The sequence below is a fragment of the Canis lupus genome, chromosome 2 (assembly GCF_048164855.1).
Source record: "Canis lupus baileyi chromosome 2, mCanLup2.hap1, whole genome shotgun sequence".
Classification (NCBI taxonomy): domain Eukaryota; kingdom Metazoa; phylum Chordata; class Mammalia; order Carnivora; family Canidae; genus Canis; species Canis lupus.
In genome coordinates, this window is record NC_132839.1 from 41,737,025 (window position 1) to 41,750,240 (window position 13,216).

General features: G+C 44.0%; 2 long non-coding RNA genes across 2 annotated transcripts; one reads left to right on the forward strand and one right to left on the reverse strand.

Annotated features, from left to right (window-relative positions):
• Positions 1-3,328: 3,328 nt before the first annotated feature.
• Positions 3,329-7,485, reverse strand: LOC140616167 (uncharacterized). Its single transcript, XR_012016698.1, has 2 exons — positions 7,308-7,485; positions 3,329-3,678 (listed from the first exon to the last, which is right to left on the reverse strand). It is a non-coding gene; the product is annotated as an uncharacterized lncRNA (long non-coding RNA).
• Positions 7,486-9,538: 2,053 nt separating this feature from the next.
• On the forward strand, positions 9,539-12,081 carry LOC140610134 (uncharacterized). The gene is made up of 2 exons (XR_012011910.1): positions 9,539-9,705; positions 11,575-12,081. It is a non-coding gene; the product is annotated as an uncharacterized lncRNA (long non-coding RNA).
• The last annotated feature ends 1,135 nt before the right edge of the window (positions 12,082-13,216 follow it).

A 13,216-nucleotide genomic window follows, 5' to 3' on the forward strand; every position in this document is an offset into this window, starting at 1 on the left:
TCAATGTAAACAATCTAAACACACTAATTATAAGACAGAGATTGGCAGAGCCTATTAAAAAATAATCCAACTCTATGTTGCCTAAAATAAATTCACTTTAAATATAACAATATAGGTAGATTAAAGAAGATGAATAGAAAAAGATATATCATGCAAACATTAGTTAAAGAAAAGCAGTAATCCTGTATAAATATAAGACAAAGTAAGATCAAAGCAAAGAAAATGGCCAGAGACAGAGACAATAAATATATAATAATAAAAGGGCCAATGAACCAAGAAGACAATAATCCTAAATGTGCATGCACCAAATGGTGGAGCCACAAAATATGTGAATCAAAAACTAATAAAAATGAGAGGAGAAATAGACAAATCCACAATTATAGTCAGAGACATCAATACCCCTCTCTCAGCAACTAATAGATAAATGAGACAGAAAGTCAGCAAGAATGAAGGAAAAAAACTCTACAGTACTATCAAACAACAGGATCTAAATGACATTCATAAAACACTTCACCAAACAGCAGAACTTACCTTCTTTTCAAGTATCCATGAAACATGTGCCAAGATAGACTATAACATAGGCCTTAAAAAGAGAAAAATCAACAAATTTAAAAGAACTAGAGTCATATAGTGTGTTCTCTGAAAAGAGTGGAATTCAACTAGAAATAGAATAAAAATAACAGGAAATTCTCCAGAAAGTAAACATACTAAATAATATATGGGTCATATGTGAAGTCTCAGGGAAAAATTTAAAAATATATTGAAATGAATAAAAATAAAAATACAACATATCAAAATTTAGGGGTCACAGCATGTAGTGATGAGAGGGAATGTTATAATACTAAGTGCATGCATTAGGAAAGAAAAAAAGTCTCAAATCACTAATCTAAGCCCCTACCTCAAGAATCTAGAAAAAGGAGAGCAAAAGCAGAAGGAAGGAAATAATATAAATAAGAATGGACTTCACTAAAACTGAAAATGGAAAAGAAAAATCAAGACATAAATCACCAAAACAAGGAACTAGTTCTTTAAAAAGATCAACATAACTGAAAAATTTCTAGGAAGGCTGAAAAAAAATAGAGATGATTCAAATTACCAATATCAGGGATGAAACAGAAATATCACTACAGACCCTACAGACATCAAAAGGATGATAAAAGAATACCAGGAAGAACTCACATGCAATACCTTTTACAACTGAGATGAAGTTGACCACTATCTTAAAATATGTAAACTATCACAGTTCATGCAATATGAAATAGATAATTAAAGTCTTAAGAAAATATAATTTATAACTTGAAAGTTCTCCCAAAAGAAATTTCCAGGTCCAAATGATTTCACTAGAGAATTTCATTGAGAAAATTTTTCTCTTAAAGAAGAATTGAGACTAATTACACACAAACACTTTCAGAAAATATAAGTGGTGAGAACACCTCCAAATTCATTTATGAGCTTAGCATTATCCTGATACCAAAGCCAGATGAAGATGCAATGTAGGGTTTAGTCTCTCTATATGTGTAAGGATGATTCAGTATAAGAAAACTGACCAATGTCAACCTTCATATTAACAGCCTAAAGAAGAAAAATCACATGATCCTCTGGACCAATACAGAAAAATAATTTCACAAAATCCAACGCCCATTCATGTTAAAAATTCTCAGAAAAAAAATAGATAGAGGGGTAGTTGCTCAACTTGATAAAGAGTATCTCCAAAAAACATACAATGAAAATTGTACTTAATGGTGATTGATTTTAAAATTGGATGCTTTCCCACTAACGTTAGGAACAAGACAAGTATGTCTGCTCTTACCACTCTTATTCAACACGACTGGAAGTTCTAATTAGTGCAAGAATGCAAGAAAAGTAATAAAAAGAAAAAATAAAATTCTAATTTCAGATGACATATTATCCACACAGAAAATTCAAGAAATATTAAAAAGTAACTTCTAAAACTTAGTTCAGCAAGGTTGCAGGATACAATATAAATATACAAAAATCAATGGTAGTTCTCTGTATGCATAGACTAGCAATGAACACAGAGGCATAGAAATGAAAATGCAACACCATTTATAATCTTTTAAAAAAATAAAATATTTAACAAATTGTTTACAGGACTTTGTAAGCTGAAAACTACACAATGCTGATGAAAGAAACCAAAGAAGGTACAAATAAATGGAGATGCATATCATGTTTGTGTATTGAAAATCTCAACATAGTAAATATGTCAATTCTTCCAAATTTATGCATAGGGTTGAAGCAACTACTGTCAAAATCCCAGCAAGATCTTTTATATATATGAACAAAATTATTCTAAAACTTATGGAAAAACAAAGTAGAATAACTAAAGTTCTGAAAAACTTTAGGTTGCAGTGGAAGGAATCAGGCTCTGCAATTTCAAGATTTCCCATATGTGTATAGCAATTAAGACTGTGTAGCATTTGTAGAAGGACAGATGTAGGCCAATACAAAATGAAATAGAAAACCCAGAAATAAACCCATACAAATATGATTTTTCACATAGCAGCAAAAGAAATTCAGTTGAGTAAAGATAACGTTTACAACAAATGGTACCAAGCAACTGGATATCCATAGGCAAAAACATGAAACTTGTCCTAGTACACAAAAATTAACTCAAAATGAATCATGGGCATAAGTGTGACATGTAAAATTATAAAACTTTTAGAAAAAAATGAGGGCAAGTATTTGGGTCTAGGAGCAGATGTGAAGTTCTTAGCATTGATACTAACAACATGATGTATAAAAGGAAGAACTGATCAATTAAATCTCATCAAAATTTAAAACTTTGGTTCTGCATAAGACCCTGTTAAGAGGATGAAAAGACAAGCTACAGAGTGGAAGAAAATATTTGTAAACCGCATCTATGATAAAACGCTAATATTTAAAGGTTTTTTTAAAACTCTCAAAACTAAGCAATAAAAAAAGCAAACAAATCCTTAGAAATTGGGCAAAAGCCATGAACAGAGACTAGACATTTCACCAAATTAGATATGTGGATGGCAAATAAGCACATGAAAAGATATTTAAAAGATAATTAGCCATTAGAGAAATGCAGATTAAAACCATACAAAGTTATCACTACATACCTATCAGAGTGGCTAAAATAAAAATTAGTGGCAACACCAAATACTGGTGAGGATGCTGAGAAACTGGATTACTTATATATTTCTGATGGGAATATTAAATGATAGTCACATTGGAAAGCATTTGGCAGTTTTTTTAAACCTAAACATGCAACTGGCGCTGCACTTCTGGACATTTATCCCAGAGAATTGAAGATTTGTGTTCAGACAAAAAAAACTGCACATGGTTATTTATAGTGACTTTATTTGCAACAACCAAAAAACTAGAAGCAAGCCAGATGTCCTTTAGTGGGTGGATAATGGAACAAACGATGGCATATCCATTCCATGGAATACTACTGAGAAATAAAAAGGAAAAGACTATTGGGGTACCTGGGTGGCTTAGTCCATTAAGCTGACAACTCTTGATCTCAGCTGAGTTCATGATCTCAGGGTCCTGGGATCCAGCCCTGAGTCAGCTCTGTTCCCCTCGCAGAGTCTGGTTGGGGTTCTCTCTCTTTCTCTCCATCTGCCCCTCCTCCTCTTTCTCTTTCTCTTTCTCCTTCTCTCTCTCTCTCTTTCTGTCAAATACATAAATCTTTAAAAAAAAAAAAAAAAAAGGAACAGACTATTGATTTACACAGCACCCCAAATGAATCGCCAAAGCATTACACTGAGAAAAGCCAATACCTAAAGGCTACATATTTCATGAGTTCATTTACATACTATTCTTTAAATGATAAAATTATTAAAATGGAAAATGTATGTTAGTGTTTGTCAGGGGTTAAGAAGGGAGTGGGGAGCAGGAGGGTTGGGGCATGGCTACCAAAGAGCAATGTGAGGAACTTTTCTGATGATGGAAATGTTCTGTGTCTCAGTTGTGTCATTGTCAATGTCCTGTGCTATAGTTTTGGAGAAGGCTACCATTAGGGGAAACTGGGGAAACAGTACATGGGATTTCTTTGTATTACTTTTTACAGTTGCATGTGAATCTATAACTTTCTCGAAATAATTTAATTAAAATATTTATTAATATTAATTAATTAATAATAATATTAATAATATTAATTAAATATTTTTAATTAAAAATACAGAAGCTACAATAGCGGATGAGGTTTTTACATCTATGGGACAGTCAGGTTGACAGCAACAGACTCAAATTCAGGCTAATTCAGGAGCTTGTGCTGGTAATTCAAATACCATGAACAACAGTGCCATTAATAAAGTGTTTTCCCAAAGGATTAACAACTCTTAGTAAAGTTCTGAACAAAATAATATTCCATTTTCTCTCAATTGACATGGTAGTTGAATTCTTGGAAAATACCGAGTATATTAAAACTATGCAAGCATTACTTTGTGTTTATACATAAAAGGGGGTTAGAATCGTGGCTCAGTTAACAGTGCCCTCCAACTAATATGACAACCAAAGACATCTCCAAGGAGCAGTACATTTTCCTAACGTTAATGCCCATTGCTCATTTTGAGTGGTTCTCAAAAATGTCTCTTGAACCCTGGTGGCCCCCCACTAGGTCAAAATCATTTCATAATTAACACCAAGTTGTTATTTCCCTTTCTCTTATTTCTTCTAAAAGCTCTGTGATGTGATTTATCACAGCACACTGGACACAGAAGCAGATACAAGAATCCAGCTGCCTTCTATTAAATTCGACATTGAAAAAGACTTGTGTAATTTATTTCGCGTTAGTAAGCATGTACAACCATGTTACTCTTCTCATTAACTTTTTCTTGTTGTTATTGTTTTCTGATCTGGAGAATACATTTAGAGAGCAAAGGGATTCTGAAATAAAAAAAAATTGAGGATTACTGCTCCTGGGCAGGATCCCATATTTTCACCTTGATCTTGCCAGCATCTGATAAAGGACCTAAGACATGATAGGAGCTAAGTAAACATCTTGTTGAACTTAACAAACAGACCAGTGAAAGGACAGTGAGATCCCGGTTGACCAGAACTCCTTGTGCTCCTTCAACACCCTGGATTTAATGAGTGTCATGTAGGCTTCCTGAGGCTGAGATCTTCCTTATGTTCTTGTGTGTCCCGTACTAGCATAGGCAGTGCCCTGCACAGAATTCCCACTTCCCAGACCAGATAGCTGAGGCCCAGCCTGGTCCAGGAACCTGCCCAAGGCCACAGCTGGTGGCCTCTCAGTTTTCCCACTCTGCTTGGCTACACTTTCTCTTCCCTTCCAGCTGGCTGTGGGACAGACCAAGAGCTTGGAAAAACTGTGACTTGTGGGTTTTTGGATTCTTTCTCACACAGGAACTTTCTGTGATGGATGGAACTTGCTGGTGAAAAGGCTGGAAAAGTCAGGCTCATGTCTCTCAGTCAGGAAACAGCCCATCCTAGGAAAGGACTCAGCATTGGCAAGTTTGGAGAACAAAGCTTTGTCCAGCTTCTCCCAACTTTCAGACATGGCACCCAGGCCCTGGGCTTTTGTGAGATTTCCAGGTGGTTCTAAGTCAGGCCACAAGGACACCTTGCCACGAGATATAGTCAAAAACCTTGCTCCTACATAGGGGGCAAGGAGGTACGAGGAGGAATCTCTCTTGCACCCCACTCACCCACCCACCACAGACTCTATAAGGTTGAACTCATAGGTAGGAATCAGTCAAACTTCCCTGAGGTCCATGAGTATTTGGCTGGCAAGAGGCTGGCCAAGGATGTCTGCACCTGACAGAAGGTAGCTTATACCATGGTCGTTTGGAAGCAAGGACGTTATGCCTACCAGGTAATAAAGAGCAGCTGCCTCTAGAACATTACTGCTGCCACCCCTCAGCCCAGAGTGGGTTCTCTGTGGGACCAGGCTCACTGAACAAATGTGTTTTTATTCACCCAGCACCCTTTATCAACAACTGGTTACTGAGGCCTAGAGTGTGTATAAGTAATAGTGTGTTAAGTGAGAGTGAACAAGACAGGGTGCATGATGTCAGAGCCTTTGAAGGGGGGTGCCTGGAAACTCAGCTGGTTGGTGGTGGAGGCCCCAAAGCCAGGCTGCTATTTTTACCTTCTTGCTACCTCTCCATCCTGGCTTGGAGGAATTCTCTTCAAGGCTCTGTGCCCTCTGGGCTTCATCGGTAGTGAGAGTCCCAGAGTCCCATTGAGCTCAGTGCCCCCAAAACTGTCCTACTCTTTACTTCTCACCCTCTCCTTAGACACCGAGGCCCAGAGGTGAGGCTCTTCCTCTCCCCACCAACTATCCTCCCTCCAGCCCATAGGCCTTTTACCCAGTTTGGATGGTGGGAAAAATTGGGCCTGATACACTCATGTCCTTCACGCTGGGCCTCAGCTGGGGTGCTCAAAGGATAGACTTTGTTTCTGATCCATGGTACCTTCCCTAAGGTGGTAGAGGCCAAGGTAGAGTGTAAACAGGATCATCAGACAGAAAAGGCACTGAAGGGAAACCAAAATAAAGCATTGGTAAATGCCACTCAGGAATAATGACATCACTCAAGAAATTGTGACCGGAGCACATTATAGTGGATGTAGGCCCAACCCAGAATGTTAGCAAGGCAGAGGTGAACTGCAGGGTGGACATAAGCCTTGAAACTGGCAGGACAAGCATTCTGGACATTTCCATGGCTGCTCTAGTGGGTTTTGATCAGCGATAACCCTTGGCCATCCTCTCATGGCAGACAGATCTGTTCCCCCCTCAGCATTTCTGCCTCAGAAGTAAGCGCTCCACCAGGCCTCCAGGCCATGCAGAAAACCACGGTCCACAGCCTGGTTTTCTTGGGAGGTTATGCTGTGCCTGTCTGTGTACTGCCTGGGCACTGAGCCATCATCAGCAAGATGGTTCTGGCTATGGGACAAAACATGCCACCAAACCTAGGTGTGAGATCTGGCATTACAACTTGATGGACTGAAATATCGAGGAAGATAGGTGAAGGCTCCCCCACTTTCAGGACCTCCCAGGTTCTGGCAAGAATTTTCCCTGGGCCAGGACACACCATCTTCACTTACCAGTCTCCTGGGGGACCCACTCCACAAACATCAGCCAGTTCATACCTGTGATGGTCAATTATATGTGTCAACTCAACTAGGCCATAGCACTCAGATATTTGGCCAAACATTCTAGATGTGTCTGTGAAGGTATTCTTTAGATGAGATTAACATTTTGATCAGTAGACTTTGAGTAAAATAGATTTCCCTCTATGATGTGGCTGGGCCCCATCCAACCAGTTGAAGGCCTTGGGAGAAAAATGACTGACCTGTCCCGAAGAAGAGAAATTCTGCCTTCAGATGACCTTTGGATTCAAGCTAAAATATCATTTCTCCCCTGGGTCTCCAGCCTGCTGGCCCGCCCTGCAGATTTTGGACTTGTCAGCTTCCACAGTCATGTCAGCCAATTCCTAGAGAGACAGACAGAGAGAGAGAGAGAGAGAGAGAGAGAGATATGCACATCCCATTGGTTCTGTTCCTCTGGAAAACCCTGACTAATACCCTCTGGTAGTACCTACTAAAATGTGTCCTTTCAAAGTGTCACTGTGACCATCTTCCATCAGCGTGCTGTGTGTTTTCACCACGCCTCAAACTCTCTGACTGCAGGTCCCCCTGAGACACACCAGACAGGAGCTCTGCTTAAAATCTCAAATGTTCACACAGCTCTGCTGTCCTGTTTTAAGGACATATATTCTAGCTCCCCTAAGACCATCTTTGGTAGCATGAGGGTGTGACAATGTCTAGAATAAACCCATGGTCAATTTCTTGCATTCCTTTTGATGGTCCCCATCCAGGGAGGAGCTAATCTTCTGGGCACAGAGTGATGGTGGTATAGGTATGCCATACCGCAACTACAGGCATGTTTAAGAATGAAAGTTTCCCTCTGCTTCTTTACATTAACTTGCACCATAGCAACCTCAGTCTCCAGGCCTAGAAACATTCTACAGTGGTCCACTATGACCTTTCAAAATGAGCTAGAGAAACACTTCATTCTGAAAATCAAATGAACCAAGGCAAAACAAAAACAAAAACAAAAACCAACCCTGGAATATGAGGGTGCTTTAATTAAGTGGTTTTGTAAACTGGTTTAATGATTGACTTACACATAGCATATGTGATGGATCTCGAGGTCTATTCAGCCCAGGCAGTAAGCTGTCCCAGCATCACGCTGGCTGGTTGTGTTTTTGATGGGGATGGGGAGGTAAACTACAATTGGCATATTTTGTGTGTTTCCTTCCCCAGGTAATCACCACTCAATGGGAAGTACAGCTTGAAGACCTCAAAAGTCTCGAGATGCTAGATGCTCAGAGCTATGAATGGTTTTCTTGCTGCTGCTGTTCTATTGTAGGATAAGAGAGTAGGTAGGGGAATGGTGGGAAAAGGCGGTGCCCGGGCTCAAGAAGCAGCCTGCATGGCTGCCTGGGGGCCGCCTTTCAGAGTCAGATGTGCTGTTGGAGGTGTGTGCTGCTGCTCTGCGATGCCATGCCTGGGGAGGGAGACACTTTTATCCTGTCCTGCGTGCAGATCATCGTATGTCCTCTGAGCCTGAAAGCTGAGCTGTCACTTTACTGGGGCCATGGTTCCGGAGAGGCCTGTCAGTCTCCCACTTGACAGAGCACTCCTGGCTTCTTGCTAAGCCCAGCGCCGCAGTGGTCTGCTCCACTGGTAATTATTTGTGGTCTGAGAAGTCCTAAGAATCCTCTGAGGAGGGGTGGCCTCTCTGTTCTCTCTCATGGCAGAGGCCTGGAAGACAGACTAACCAACCAACCAACCAACCAGTCTTCATTGTTTCAAAGGCAGCCAGGACGAGGGCCGCACAAAGGTTTCAAGGAAGCTCTTAGCTCCCGGGAAGCATGTGGCAATAGTCAGGAGCCAGTGGGCGCAAATATCATCTAGGAATTAAGGGGTCTCAGACCACGGATAAGTGCAAACACACAGCTCGCAGAGGGGAAAGCCATGAATCCAGCTCCACCTGTGGGTACATTTTATTTAATTCCCCCAACAGAGTTTCACTTTAAAAAAATTTAGATATGCGTTTTACTTTAAATTTTACATTAAAATCTTCTGGCTTCCTCTGAAAAATCAGGAGATCTGGCGGCATTAGGTGGCAATCCCCAAGGCACCTGCAGGCTGGCACCAGGGAACCAGTGCCCCCTTCAGGTATGGCAGTGGTCCTCAAAGCACGGTCCCCATCAGCAGCCCCAGCTCTCCCGGGGCACTCCCTAGAAATGCATGTTTTCAAACCCAGACCTGCTGCATCGGAAATGCAGGAGGGGGGCCAGGAGTCTGCGTCCTGACAACCCTCCAGGGGATTCTGATCCCTGCTAGAGTGAGGACTACCCAGATAGAGCCTGGGCTCCCCATCTCCCACAATCCCCACCACACCCTGCTGCCTCTTCCCAGAGCACCTCACCCAGTTATGTTACATGCCGGTCGGTTGGCCTCTGCGTCTGTGACCTCTGGCTTCTTGCTGCTTTCGTGTTTGGCATTGTGGACATTCCCTGGCAGACTAGCAGTAGGAACAGTTGGCTGCAAGGCAAGGTGTCCTGCACACACAGGAGAGGGCAGTGGGGAGAAGTGAGAGCCTCCCGGCCAGCCCATAAAGCCAAGAGTCACAGGACAGCACCTAAGACTGGAGAATGAAGACCCAAGAGGACCTGAAGAGAGGCAGGTGAAGGGAGTTGGGAGGAGAGGACCCTGGATCTAGTCACCTGAGCCATCCTGGGCCCCTTGTTGCCCTGGCGGATATGGCTCAGACAGCCACAAGTGGTGATGTGTGTTTATATGTTTCTGGCATTTGTCCTGGTTTGTGTGTTTTTCTGGGGCCTCACCCTGTCTCTACTGCAGAAGACAGCTTCTCTCCCTACCACCCGGGGCAAGGAGAACCCCTTGGCTCCTCCAGGCCCCGGGGGAGCCTGGGCACACTCAGGGCCACAACAAAGAGGGGCTGGAGCAGAGGGAAAGGTGGACACAGACCAGGAAGGACAGCTAATGGCTGTCATGTCCTCCGCCTGCCCACAGCCCACCCCCTCCCCACAAGCCCCCAGTTGCCTGGACTCATAGCTGCCTTAGGGAATCTGGGTGAAGAATCTACCCAGGGTCTTGGAGGAGGGAGCGGAGCGTGCCCAGCACTCTTCCTGCTTAAGCTGCCAAGGTCATGGGCATGTGGGATTTGTCGCAGTGCCCCAACCTGGCACTGCGCATTTCACAGAGCAGATACACCTTAGTGTTTGCTGGAGGAAAAGCAACGAAACCATCCTGGATGCTGCTGTTGGTGATGGGGTCATCCTCTCATTTGCTCATTTATTCCTTCATCCATTCATTTACTATATGGGGCACATAGATACCAAGCCCTGCTCCAGGCACAGGTGGGACGGGCGCTCAGTGCCTGCTCGGTCTAATAGAGGAAGCAAGGCGTGCCCATCAACACCCGTGTGACACAGTGGGGAGAAGGAAGGGCCGGGGATGCCAGGAGCTCTGAACCACTTTACTCATGTACCTACCAGCTGGCTTCTCCTGCCTCAGTGGATGGGGGTTCCTTCTTTGTTAGCTCCCCGGGTATGATATGGACCGTCTCCACTTTAGGAAAGAAAAAGGAAGACAGAGGGGATACCTAGTCTGTGCAGATATGGTGCTAGGAGCCTTAAACCCTCACCACCCTGAGGGGGAGGTGTGGCTGTGTTGGAAAGAGGATCATAATTATAGCAGGCACAGCTACTTGTAATGCAATGATTAATGATTACTATGACAGTAGCAGCAGTAGGAACAGCTACTTCATTTCTCACGTTCTCACTAAGACCCTGGTCAGGGTCATATTTTCTGAAATACGGCATTTACTCATTCCAGAAAATGGTATTAGAAGCCAATGCCTGGCTCTGCTAATGATTTGCTGGCCACTATGTACAGCTGCCCAGATAGTGCACTGTGCAACTCCAGGAGGTGCCACTCACTTAAATCAGTGTGGATGTATGTGTGAAGGCCCCAAGTTGTACAATGTGGACACCCCAGGTTATGTCTGTGGTGGCTCCACTTAGCTCTGTGACACATAGTTTTGTGAGGGCTCAAGCAGGTATCTGCCCAAAGATTTTTTGAACAGAGCAGGGACGTGCAAGTCAGATACCTGTGGCTGTAAGGGTTCTATCCCTGCCTTTCCACAGGATATCCCGTTGATGGAGAATCTTCCATGTAACACCAGGATTAGCCAAAGCCTGGCTGGCAGAAGCAAAGCAAACACTCTCAGAAGGGTAGTTTTCTGCACCCCCCTCCCACCCTTTTTAAAAGATTTTATTCATTTATTCATGAGAAACACACATGCACACACACAAAGGCAGAGACACAAGCAGAGGGCGAAGCAGGTTCCCTGCAGGGATCTTGATGCAGGACTCGATCCTGGGACCCCGGGATCATGACCTGAGCCAAAGGCAGATGCTCAAACACTGAGCCACCCAGGCGTCCCTGCCCTTTTTTACATGGTAGGGCTCATCACTGCTCTGTGGAGAAGTCATATGGATGCTAAGCTTGCTCCCACATCCCCAGATGCATCCAAGCAGGCTAGGAGGATACAAGCCTCCAAGGAGATGTTATGCACCATGGTTGGACACCTGCATAGACAACCTTAGGAATGTTCTGGATGCCCTCATCCTGCTATACCAAAGACAATCTCATCTGGGAAGGGTGGCTGACACAGCATGACAAGGCTGAGCTGGGACCTCCCCCCCGCCCCCCCCCACCGCCTCAAAGCTGATTGGTCTGGACCTCCACACTGGGCCTGGGGACTGGAGGTGGGATTTGGAGACACCCCATGATCCCTGTTGCTCACCTGAATTGAAGACACATCAGCAAGGAAGCTCAAGTTCAGCTGCCTTCTCCCATGGCCACAAATCTGCTCAAAAGGCCATGTGGAGCAGAAGACAATTAGAGAAGGGAGCCCAGAAGGAAAGAGAGGATTCTCCGTGGCTTTCGCATTCCTGGGCAAGTCTTCCTGAGCCCATGTGTTTTGGGGGTTCCTGTGCCCTATAATAAATGCACCTCATTTGCACAACATTTGCTTTTTTCTTTTTTTGCCTATTTAAGTGGGTTTCTGCTAATGGTCACTGAAAGCCATGACTGACAGAGCTGCCGACTTGACCCCTCACTCCTCACCCTTAGCAGTGCAGGAGAGAAAGATGTGGAAGCCACAATAGCAGACATAATTCCCCAACCTTAGGATTAAAAATATGGGATGTAGACATGGAAACTCGCAGGACTACCTAGTAACGGCCAGACAGACGTACATGCTCCTCATCTCAAGTCATTGTTACAATATCCCTTTGAAGCAGTTACTGTTCCCGGTTTATAAGTAAAAACACTGAAGCTCAGAGAGGCTCAGCAACTTGCCTGCACTTACACAGCACCTGCTGATTCTGTGCATTTATTCCTCATCTCACTTCATCTGTTCCCCAGGGCTCGAGACCTCTAGTCAGAAGGGCTCACAGAATTCAAAACGTTAGCCAGAGCTGGACTCTGAGGAGTTTATGAGTCCTATTAAGGCCCTAACACATGTTTTAAATTTCATTTTCCCAAGCCCAGGGGAAGACTTGCTAAGGCAGCTGAGTAGACAGCAGCTGTGGACACAGGTCACATCCTTGGGGCCCTACTCAGTGACTCTCCTCATCAGATGGATCCCCTGTGCTGCTTGGCCATTGCCTGGAGAGGAGGAGAGGGCTGTGCTTCCGAGGGCCTTCCTCTTCTGCTCCCCCCACCCAAGCCAAGTACAATCCCAGACCCCCAAGTCAGAACCACCAGGAGCACTTGCTCTACATGCGGTTCTTTAGGTCCCCCTCTGCCCTCCTGGGCTGTGCCGAATCAGAGCCTGCTAATGTCAGTCCTGGGATCCGCATGTTTAAAGACAGATGCAGAGTCTTATGCACACTTGAGCTGCAGACTTGGGCATCATTGTGGAGACATCGAGGACCCCATGTCCTCCAAGTGAGCCAAGAGTCCTCCTCGTGGGACCTTCCCAAGTGTTTCACTTACATTCCTTTCCTTCATTAGTGCTTTTGGTTTCCATTGGAGCCACTGTCTGACTCGGCCAGGGAGTCCTTGGGAAAGCAGATGCAGTTCTGCTGTCCCACCACCCTCCTGGAATATGGGAAGTTCATCCTGGGTGGCTCTGGGAAGTTTGTCGTCCTGCTGACCA